Here is a 12308-nt window from a genome sequence, read left to right as displayed (position 1 = left end):
CGACAAATAATTTTCTCAACATGAAAAAACTAGCAGATGAAATCGGTAAAAATTACAACACGGATGAAAATGGAGAAAAAGTTTTGTGGCAGAAGATTAAAGTTATAAAAGTAGACAGAGACTATCCATACATTATTTTTTTTAAAACCAGTTATCATGAAGAATGTAGGAAATTGAATGTTCGACAACAGCAAATAGGCAAACCGTTACCAATGGATGGTCTCAATATATCCAAAGCATATCAAGAGTGGCCAAAAATAACGACAATTAAAAAGAAGGATTTGCTTTCCTCTGCACCGCTAAACATCGTGAATTTTATTATGATTTTTTGCTTCTCTTCCAAGTGATGTTTAAAAATTAAAAATCGTATGTAAAAATTTTATTTTCCCATTAAATTAAATAATTAAGTATTTTTTTGTTGTTTTGAACTAATAATTGTATTTTTCTTTTTTTTTTCAATAAATCTTTAAAGATTGTACCATAACTTAATATTTTGAAAACCTTCCTTTACAGTGCCCAACAAATTAGTTGAAATTATTAGAGTGATGGTAGGGAAATTTACATAGAAAGTATTGAGTTGATTCAAATTTTAACATGAAATTGTCAAATATCCTAATAAAATACAGTCGTAACTCAGAAATATTCAAATATCTCCGTTTGTATATGTTTTAGAGAAAAATGATGAATACAGTTGAAAATAGATCATGTTTTTCCATAAAAATGAGTAATAATTTTTACATTCAGACTTTTCCTGTATTTACAAAGAATATTTGAAACTTCAAATGGCTCTCCTGCAAAATGCCAATTTTTTGACTTACTACAGTATTTTACTGGGGGTGCGATATATATATTTAACTTTTCTCTGAATTCTTTGTGTTTTAAATTTCACGTGATGCCCGAAACGTAGCTCGAATAGATTCATTATTTCTGTATATACTTAATAAATTTTAATCATGTGTATACGCTGTACAACTGTGTATCTTTCCATGATGATTTGCCAAACAATGCTGAACACAAATGTCAATTTTGGCGAAAATCAGAAAAAAATGGCAGCCATGACTTTAAAAAAATCTATAATAGGTATTAATTTGATCTTCTTCTTATTGTGCCATCCCCTAGCGGAGGCCGGCCACCATCAAGGCGATCTTATCTTTGTCGTCTGCTACCCGGAACAGTTTAGTAGAGCTGCACTCGTACCAATCACAGAAGTTCTTAAGCCACGAAATGCGGCGCCGTCCTCTGCTACGCTTCCCATTGATCTTTCCTTGAATGACAAGTTGGGGAATGCTGTATTTTTTCCTCTCATAATGTGGCTGTGGTACTGTAGTTTCCTGGTTTTGATACTTCGTAGAACTTCTCGGTCCTTCCCCGTTCGATTGAGAACTTCAACATTTGTCACCCGGTCAGTCCAAGGAATTTTGAGGATGCGTCTATATAGCCACATCTCGAAAGCTTCAAGTCTCCGTGACATCTCTTGGTTTAGCGTCCATACTTCCATACCATAGAAAAGAATTGAGAGAACATAACAACGTACCATACGCAGTCTCAGACCTAGGTTAAGATCTCGATTGCTAAGGAGGCGTCTCATTTTGAGAAAGGCGCTCCTTGCGATCTCAATTCTAGTTTTTATTTCCTGAGACTGGTCCCATTTCTCATTGACCCATGTACCTAAATATTTATAATGGGTCACACGTTCGATTGGTTCGCTGTTAATGATTATTAATTAATTTGATAACCCTTTCAAATGTGCATTACTTGACCGAACCGGTGTATCTGGATCAAAAATAGCAATTATGTGAGAAAATGGAGTCAGAATATAAAACTAATTGTTATGGGATATGTACTCTATCGGCGTGAAAGGTTTTTATATAAATTAGGTATTACGACGAATCTTTAATACACAGTATAATTTATATTGTATGGTTATATTTTGAAATGAGAAATACAAAGTATGTCAATTTAAGACCCTTATGCTGTGATTACACTATGATGCACGTCGCATACTGTCACGTGCTGTCACGGGAAAAAAGTGTGTAACGTCGTTTTTCTTCGTTATTAAAATGTTATCAGACTGATGCTCCCATCCCGTATCACATTTTGAACATTTAAAGTTTAAACGAACATTGTCAGTTATCAAAATCTGCCGAAATGATGAGAACATCAATGAGGTCACCTCATGCGTACCGCACTGCATCGACACTCGCATGACTCAATGCATGTTTTATATCATTTTCTACATGCCTACACATATTTTCAATTCATATTAAAATCGCATGTTTTTTGTTTTTAGTGGTTGGCACTATGTATTTTCTATAAAAATGTTGTCTATTATCTACGGTCTGCAGGTTGGATTCTGTTCAAAATATTATCTATGGATGCAATATCGGAAGTAATTTTAACGTACGCACACTTAGAAACTTAAAATTAATAGAAATTAGCATGAATAATGAATAATAATTAAAATACTAATACATGGTTACCCAAACTATGGGTCGCGACCCACCAGTGGGTTGCGTGAGCCCTCGCCACTGTATACACGAATTAAAAAAAATAGGAAGTGATAAATTTGATATTTCATTCAGCTAAATACCGAAATAAATTGGATATATCAAACTCACTGCGATTAAAAGTAACTAAAGTTGAAGTTGATGTTAAAATTGTAATGAAGAAAAGTAAGAAACAAATACATCCTTCCCATTGAAATAACTTTGTAAAAAAACCTTGCAGGTGTAGGTATTTAAGTAATTTTTTTTTTTATTTAAGTTGTGTTTCTTATTTCAACAGTCTTTCATTCATATTGGTTACACATATAAAAAATATTTTTTTTATTTCAATTAACAAATATGACAGCATTAAGTAGTTCCACGACTCGCCACTAGGGAATCTGAGCATTACCAATATTCATGCCCTCTTTTCTCTAAGACAGCTAAGAGGTGGGTCCCAAGATTGGAAATTTTTGTTAGATGGGTCGGAGCCCAGTCAACTTTGGGAACCACTGTACTAATACATTAGAGTTGGCACTCTCCATCATCTAATTTATAGAGATTGTGGTCGTTCAAAATATTCTGCAGAATGACGAAACCATAGACTAAATTTGTCGCCGTGACAGCATGGCAGTACGCGACGTGCATCATGATATATTTGAACCTTAATAATCTGAAAAAGTCTTATGTCGGCGTGTCGCGATAATTTTATAATTTGTATAGTACATGTAACTACAGTGACGCGCTAAATATTGGGAAGCACTGATCTACGCGTTTAGTTATGCTTTTTTAATCGAATATATACAACGCGAGGCCAATATAAAAAATGACTACTGATTAGAATTATTGAATATCCTTTCATGCTCAAGCTATTGCGAAATATGCGAAATTGAAATGCGTTTTACCTGCAAATACCAGCGTGATGAAAATTGAAAAAAAAACAACACCCGGCTCCATAAAAATTCATAATACTTAATAATATATATTTTGATTTTTCAATGAATATAAAGTATACCTGTATGTAGTTTTATCAGTAAATTTTTAGCATCTAAAACGCAAAAAATCGCCGTGTTCTTTTCGTATAGCAGATGACTAAAACAAAATTTGAACATTTTGAAAAAGACATTTGAAAAGTATCGAATGTTTGCGTCGTAATTTTTAAGAAATAAAAGCGGTAATCGACTGTATACCTACAATATCATAATAATATGGAACCATTTTGCACCGTGAGTGTAAAACCAAGGCATCTGCAAAAGACATATTTTGGATATATTAGGGTTAAATATCTTCGTTTTGTTAGGACAAATAGAGTTTCTAAAAAAAACATCATATTTGGTTTTATCTACATGTTCTTTCAGTTACTTCACTTTTACATTATCAAGTTCACGACTTTTGCAGTTGTTTTGCATTTAATCTCGAAACTGAATAATTTGCAGATGCCTTAGTTTTACACTCACGGTGCGATTTATACATATACCAATTCGGTTTTTTTATTTACTTGGAAATTAGTTTGCTTATAAGTACATAAATTATTCCACATGGTGGGACTATTTCCATAAAATTTTACTCCGCGGACGTCAGTTCAATTACGTTCCGGTAGCTGTACGCCCAGTAAATCACATTATTTAACGTATAATTATTGTACTCGTAATCACAAAAATTAAAAATCGGTGTGTGTACTTATACTTCTTTGCCGTAACAAAACAAAATAAGCCGTTACCCGAGTCTATTAATATTACAGTGGATAGGTTGATGAAAACATACGCGATTCATCTGTGTCTCATATAGCACATGCTAATTGTAATTTAATTATTGTATTTGACCAAAACTCATATTTGCCATACAGCGGTTATAATTGATTCAGAAGTGCCCATGATGAATTAATAAAAAAACAAATTTTAATCAATTTTTGGAATTATTTACCCACTCAACATTTACAAAATTTATTTATTTATTGATATATAATTTGATTTTATAACTGTGTTTAAAAATTAATAAACCTAAAAAATCTTAACACCACCGCACATTAATGTAGTGAAATATGACTATATTCTAAAACATTAGATCGAGAGGTTTAAAAGAATACTATTTTATGTAATAAAAATACTTTAAGCAGTCATCAAAAAATGTTTAAAATAAATATAAAGGATAATATGGCTTCAAAAGTATATAAATAGATTATCTACAACGTTTAAGGAATGTCCAGGCTTATGCTCTGAAAATACCATAAAAGCTCCATTTTGACCTACGTGGCGCATGTGGGCCCTTAACATTCAATCACTGAACATTTTTAAAACAAATGAATGTAGCATTTGCTCTCATTGCTCTCGTATGGAGTGGATAAGCTATATTCGAATAATTATAATTTTCCAATAACCAAAAAGTCCCACGCCACGTCACATTTGCGTATATAGAGGCAGTCAAGCGCAGCTAATAATTTATTAACTGTATAGATAGATATTGCCAATAGATAAGCCTTAGTACCCCCTTTTTAACTTTCATTTCCATATATAATAAATCAAAATATTTGCATAAAATGAGGCTTTTTCACCATTTTTGGTCGTACGGCCATTCTCATCTTACGTACAGCTGGACAATACCAACCTACTAACATATTAATTATTTCCACAGCTGCAATGTATACATAATTGTATCCCTTGTTCACTCAAAAATCACTACTATTTAGATACTCAATTTATTAATTAAAAATATGATAGGTACGTGTTCCGCATAATTCAGTAATAATCAGGACAGAGTTTCGTCCACTTCAATTAATATGTCTTCTTGTATTAGATTTAATTAATAATTTTGATTGTATACAGCTTGAAGTACTTTACTTATAGTCGTCGAGTCGCAAAACCTGCTCTGTACATCATAAATTACATGATATTTCCTTGCGTATTGGGAATTGAATGAGAAAAGAAAATTATACACATTTCCGTGGTAGGAATAAAGTAAAAACAATTTTTGTGATTTTTTTTTTAAGTAGACAAAGTCTCCAGAGCAGGTTTTTTGACTCGACGACAAAATGTAAATGTATTATGTGAAGTTAGCTAAATTTAATTGACTTTTTAGGACTATATTATATGATAGAGAAGTTTTTAGAATAATGTATAATATCATCCCTGACCTAATTTGTATTCAATTTACGGTGACTTGAAAAGGGTTGGATAGCATATGCGTAGAGAAAGAATTAAATCAGCTAGATTCAGTTTTACTTGTGAATATAATTTGTTGATATAAAGATACGTATAATATCTATTATCACACCTTTGATTTGCAATACAAACAATAATAAGTACCTATCTACACAGAAGTAATAATAATTATGAATTACAAATTAGTTTGTTCGGATCGACTCGGGTAAAGTCGGTTTTTATCGAGTCTGGCGTAAACAAAATATGTTTCTCGAATGCAGACGTCAATTGTTTGTTTTGAACATTATTTCTCAGATACGAATGATAGATTAAATTGGTTCTCTACTCAGTGGCAGCAATTTTAATATTGTTAAGAAAAATGTTTTTATACTGAAACAGGACAGTGTAATTTATCTTAAATCTTTAGTATAGAATATGTATCAATGACAGACAGTTATATTTGAAGCGGGGTAAATGATTATTAACCGAAAAAAACGCATTCGCATTAGGTAGTACACACTTCAGCAGTAAAGTTATAGGTAGTTTACATAAGTACAGTAAGTACTTACTTAAATACAAAATTTGAGTGATTGTTATATTAAATAAAATAAAACACAATATCTTTCCACCAACAATTGACAGTTACGCCGTGAAAGAAATTAATTGTTAAATATAATAATATTATGTATACTACATTTACGAAATATGAAATTTAAATAAATAAAAAATCTATCATTATAACAGTACCAAAATGTCAGAAAATGGGAAAACGAAGAAGAGTGCGATAAGATATTTTATTTTATGTATTATTTGTTAATCTTTATAAACGCTATTGTTATAGGTCTGGACTTTTATTTGCGAATTGTATTAGGTCGACTTTAAATAATATGACGTTGGTATTTTTATTTAATTTAGATTTTATCAATAATTTATTCTACCTTTTCATTTGGGTTAAGAATCGCTACGCTTCTACAAAGGGTCTACGCCAACTGCAATTATTATGTTGTAAGTTAAAACGTACATACTTATGTAAATGCTTAGTTGTATATATATATAAATTTATATATGACTGTTGTAACCAGTGAATACTGACATTTCAGTTCTTGAGGAACTTCAAATATATACAATTTGGCGGAATTGCGTAACATGAAATTTAGTATAATATATAATAAAAGTATTTTTAATTGGTCTTTATTCATATATCCACTTTAAAACATTGTAAAAAAATACACTGCTCAAAATAAAATATAAACTCAATGAAATTAAAAAAAAAAATACAATAAAATGAGGTTTAATGCCTTCATCTTATTTCTCAAACTTTTGCAAATTGCCGTGGATTAATTAAAAATCACTAATAACCATGAACCTTGCAATCCTGTAAAACTCTTCGACTGTGACACCCATTTCCATATTGTGGCAAAATCTGATTTGGAGTTTACGCAACAGTGTATTTTTGTCACGTTTGGTGGTTTTTTTTGTATATATTATTAATAATCATGTCCTTGCTTTTTTGTATAAGGTGGTTGTCAGTAATTTTGAAACACAGACACCCAACCCAGGCTTTGAGAAAAACACAAAAATATTGTGTCCTAACCGGGATCGAACCCATAGCCAGCGCCTTACGCACTGCACCACGAGAGCCGCCACGTTTGATCGTTAGCCACTCCGGTCTTTTTATCTTCAGAAGGGAATAATTTTTGCAGGAATTTTCTTTGAGATATCCGTAAAACACTGACAGTTTCGTGTAAATACCGGTAGTTTGTACCTACACAGTATTTACATCAACATTAGGTACTTTTAGGCAAACGGCACAAGCACTTTGACAATGACAGGACGGATTCCGCCACGCGTATGGGAACGTTTTCTAATATAACAAAGTTAATACCACAGCATACAGAAGCGGTAATATGATTATTATTCTCATATATTTAATACTTTAACACATAAGTAGTTACAGCTATGTACACTCTTGTTATCAGTTATCAGAGCGAAGTGACCGTAGCCACCAGTGACAGTGGAGTGACGTTTACCCAGTCTACAGTCAAGTTGACAGTGCACAGTGACTGTGACAGTTCATTTTTTCTGCATAGTGTTTTCAAATAATAATAACTAGTTCTATTCCTGTTTGTATTTTGATTATCCATACAGTCAGTACCATATTAAGTCAAGTTTTTTTTTGTTTTAATCAAGTATGACAATTCATTGATAACCTCAATGATGTGTACATTAATTTGTATAGGGATGTGCGCGATCTAGATTTACTTTGTTCTTTCCGAAATTTTATTTGTATTTATATTTTGTGTTCTGAGTGAATGTTTATATGTGATGAGGGTGGCATTGATGTCTGTTGAATAGTTTAAATTTGGATTCATTACCTCTTTAACTGTTTATCTCGTTTCCGTGTTCCTATTCCAGAGATTGCGTTTGTTGCTAAAGCGAAATTTATCAACAGCGGACGCACTGTTCACTGGTGAACCACATTAATATTCTTTATTAGTCGGAAAACAACCGCGAATGTCGGAATAGACTGTTTTGTATTTAGTTTTCATTATATTTTGTAAAATATTTGGTGAAAATTAAAATTTGTACGCATGAAAATATATCTCGCACCTACAAGTATATTTTAATTTAAAACTATATTAATTCAATGATTTGTTTGTATATATTATAAGAGGAAGGGGGTAAATCAATATATATATAATAAATTTCATTTTATTTTGTCATTGAGTTAAATCAGAAATGGAAAATTAACCTATTTTGCAAAAAAAAATAATCCACGGAGTGTTGGTTACCCTAACATGATAGTTTTTTTTAAATATTCAATAGTAATAACCCAATTTGATAAGCATTTCATGTGGGACATACTAGTTTAAATTATCGCAATTAGGTATGAGGCTCGTAGTTTAATTGGTTAAAGCATATTGGCGCGATACCACATATTTAGGGTTCACATCCCGTCGAGCATCGTATTTTTTTCAAATGTGATTCTTTCTAATGGGTATATATCTGAGGTGTTTTCAACTTATGTATGTTCAATATATTATGGAATGTTCAATTCTCAAATCTTTGAATTATTCGTTGAATAAAAGAAATGGGTTTTTAAAACATTTATTCGAGTCCTCGCGTCCAATCGTCAATCGAAATACAGTGTTTTCCTTTTTTGGAATCGTTAGTCCTCTGACTCGCAACCTTCGCTAACTGGCATCCAGGGAACATAAAAATAATGGGAACTGGCTTACCCTACTGGGTGTGGTATAACAGGCTTCAGATCTCGAGTGTGGAGAAATATTGAATAAACTTAAGCTCATTATTATGTTAATCTGTTCTGCCTTTCGCCCGGGAACTTAAAAAACAGCACTAAGCATAGAAGTTTGTGAATAATGGGATTAACGTTGTTTGAAAATTTCAGCCAAACTCGTAGACAAAACATATCCATTACAGCAAAGTGTTTATAGGTAGGGTATCCCAGTATTTTTCTATACCGGTTTTAAAAATCAGACAATACCGATATATTCGGTATTGACAGTGGAAATAAAATGTATTAATTAACATAAAAAATTTCTATCGGATTACGCGATGACTGGTTTACTTCCGTCGCCCTTCATCGTCCTTGTTGACCAGCAATGAATGACACATGCGATAAAATATTAATATTTTCATATATTATATTTATTCGTAGATACTTATGTTTTTCCAATTATTTTACGAATATCGGTATTCAATAGAAAATACCGAAATACCGGTATTGATATTTTCATTCGTGATTTTACGATTACCGGTATTCAATAGGAAATACCGAAATACCGGTACCTATTGATATTTTCATTCGGTGTTGGAATCCCTATATATATATATATATATATAATCATAACTTTTCTTGACTTCAAATTGTATTCAAACAATGATTATATGAAGTCGTGATACTTCGATTAAACGCGTGCTAACCTCGTACGTTCTGGTACCGGAGTCAAATCCTGGACGTTAAAAGAACGGGTTGGAAGCTTTCAAGATGTGGCCGTACCTATCGCCGTATCGGGTGAATGTTTCCTGGGCTGATCACCTTGCCAATGAGAAGGTTTTAACACGAACAAATAAACCAAGAAAACTTACAACCGCTATCAAACGGAGAAAGGATGCATAATTTCTGCCATGTTTTCCGCAATGTGTAGTAACATTTACTCCTGCTCATATTGTAGATAAATCTAACTGGCAGTAGAGACATAGACAAAAGGAGAGTAGTTCAATGCGTTGATGATGTGATACGACTAGCCCAGAATAGATAAACGTACTGCAGTCTAGTCACCAACCTTTGATATAAGATAGGGCACCAAAAGAATAAGATTAACGTTATATTGTATTTTATTTTAATTAAGACAGACTGACAATTCAATTGAAGAGTTAATTTAACTTTTAATATTGCTATGACTGTGTTTTTTATAACGTATGTATTTTGTATGACAGCGTCACGGCTTTTTTCAGTTATTTTTTCTCATGAAATTTTTCCACGCGCGACATTTATGTGTTTCCACATCGTAACTTTTCTTTTCCCTCGAGACTGCAAAGTATTGCGAAGACACGTGTTGCAACGTTGTTTTGTCGCATATTAACTACTTGACTTATGCTTATACCTACAATACAGACTTACATATCAAACAATAGCATGTTGCAATATATCCATGGAAAATTTGCGATGTTTTCTTATTTCATTTCAGGAGAAAACTGACGCATTTAGAAATCTTCATTAAGAATTTGATTATTCACTTATGAAATCATCATTATCAGCCGGTTTCGAACCACTGCATAATTAAGATGATACTATATATCGTCCGGTGCTCGAATTTAGAACTAAACTCATCACAGTATAAAAAATATTAAATGCTATGTCAAATATTAGCATGTAGCACCCTCACTCAGCATACAACTTATACCTACAAGTTGATCTATAACTTTTCCTAGTCCTCCCGGTTTTTACGATAGCCCTGTAGCCGTTCAGTGCTCCCTAGCTAACAATTTATCCCTGCATGGCTATTCTAACATATCACTTAACTCCAAAATCAATAAAAAGCGATACATATAATATTTCGTATTCAGGCAATTAATTATCCCAGGAAATAAACTATCGGGCTTGATATTTTATTTATTTATACGGCAGCCCATGACCACGTTAACCGCGAGTTGTCAAATGTCGAGTTAACACGTCTTACTTGATTCCAAATGCATCCGATTAGAATCTCCAATTGGATAAAAAAGATTGGAGACTCTAATCGGTTGCTTTAAGAACCAAGTAAGACGCAATGTGTTGATAATAATTATTGTAGATAACTGCCTTGTTTATTGAATTGCTCCGAGTGATATCCGTGTTATTGTGAACTAATAAAAATAACGGAAACGTGTTACCATGTCAATTGTTTAGAATAGCTCTGCTGAAGTGCATTTGCCCACCGGTAATCCACTCTCGACAAACGACTTTTCTATCTCATTTTTTATTTTAGCAGCATCGATCATAACCGCCATTTTCATTTGTTTCTTTTGTAGTACCTACTAGTATTTCACCAGAAGCATCTTGCGTACTAACTCTTGCATTAAAGGTCCTTGCTTCACATGTGTATGGTTGCCATATAATATAATATAATAGCCAGTCGCCGTGGACAACGGTTTTAAAGCCGGGCTTATTACCCAGGCCATAAATCGCAGGGGACACAATGCGCGCCGACTGCCCTCATATATTGAATACGCGTTTCGTGTAGGTACGTGAAAAACATTTATGCATATAATACGTGTTTATATCATATTTTTCACACTCGTGCCCTATTATATCGCACCCGGTAGGGTGACCCAGTTCCCATTAATTTAGTATTTCTTTGATACAACGCATTGTTTGATTAAACACAAGAGTATTTTTGACGGTAGTCGTTCAGAAGATTTTCAGTTTTTTTTTTTTTCAAATATAATTAAGTAGATCAGACGCCCTGATTTATTGTCGAAAATATCTCGTAGATAAATAAAAATTTTGAAAATGCATTTACGTTTCTAATGCACCTCCCAATTTATCGTTTTATATCAAATACATGTTTTGTATAAAAATGATTAAGTACCTACTAAAAACAATTTAATTTTGGCTAAATATTGAATCATACAATAAATAAAAGGGTATTATTAATTATTATTATTTTATTTAATACAAGAGAGTTCCCTCCTGTCGCATTTTATTTTGAAACGAAACGTCAAATTCATTTTGTTCCAGTTTTACAATTGACATTAGGTATATGTATATATATTAATATATTATTTTCCTTAGAGGAAATTGGAATTGTTTAGTCATAAAAATAATTATATAAGTAGACTTTCTACGACATACGTATTATTATAGAGTCCTTCATACAAAATATTGGAATGACACGAGCGTGCATTTAAAATAATTCATTTGGAAAAATCGAAAATTTCACTATATAGGAGAGGACGTTTTGAAAATAAGCAAATTTTAAATATTTATGTTAAGATACAATAATTGTACATAAATAAACGCAAATTGAATACATCCATATTCCATACCAACTTAAAACAATATTCCCATTTATTTTATAATTTTTGCTAAGGAGTGAAACAACACCTAGTAGTTTTATGTTACACTTGAATTCTTTAAATTTACCGTTTACATCCATCAAATAGTTTTGCAACGAATTTTTCT

At 32.2% G+C, this 12308-nt stretch overlaps 1 protein-coding gene across 3 annotated transcripts in view; it reads left to right on the top strand.

The window, feature by feature from the left end:
- Nucleotides 1-12308, top strand: part of gem (transcription factor CP2 like gemini) — a 126526-nt gene that overhangs the window by 77182 nt on the left and 37036 nt on the right. The window contains exon 1 of one of the 3 annotated variants that reach the window (XM_085942940.1): nucleotides 7631-7767. The exons of 1 other annotated variant lie outside the window; for it this stretch is intronic. The gene's annotated coding sequence lies outside the window, so the exon portion shown is untranslated. Of the gene's footprint in view, nucleotides 1-7630; nucleotides 7768-12308 lie in introns of those variants that run through there. One more of the 3 variants, XM_085942939.1, reaches the window with a different exon arrangement.

Source organism: Rhyacophila brunnea, unplaced genomic scaffold (genome assembly GCF_057557595.1).
Source record: "Rhyacophila brunnea isolate RB1 unplaced genomic scaffold, BYU_Rbru_1.0 scaffold_15, whole genome shotgun sequence".
NCBI classification, from domain to species: Eukaryota; Metazoa; Arthropoda; class Insecta; order Trichoptera; family Rhyacophilidae; genus Rhyacophila; species Rhyacophila brunnea.
Note: the sequence above shows the minus strand (reverse complement) of the source record. Positions and strands in the feature narration are given on the sequence as shown.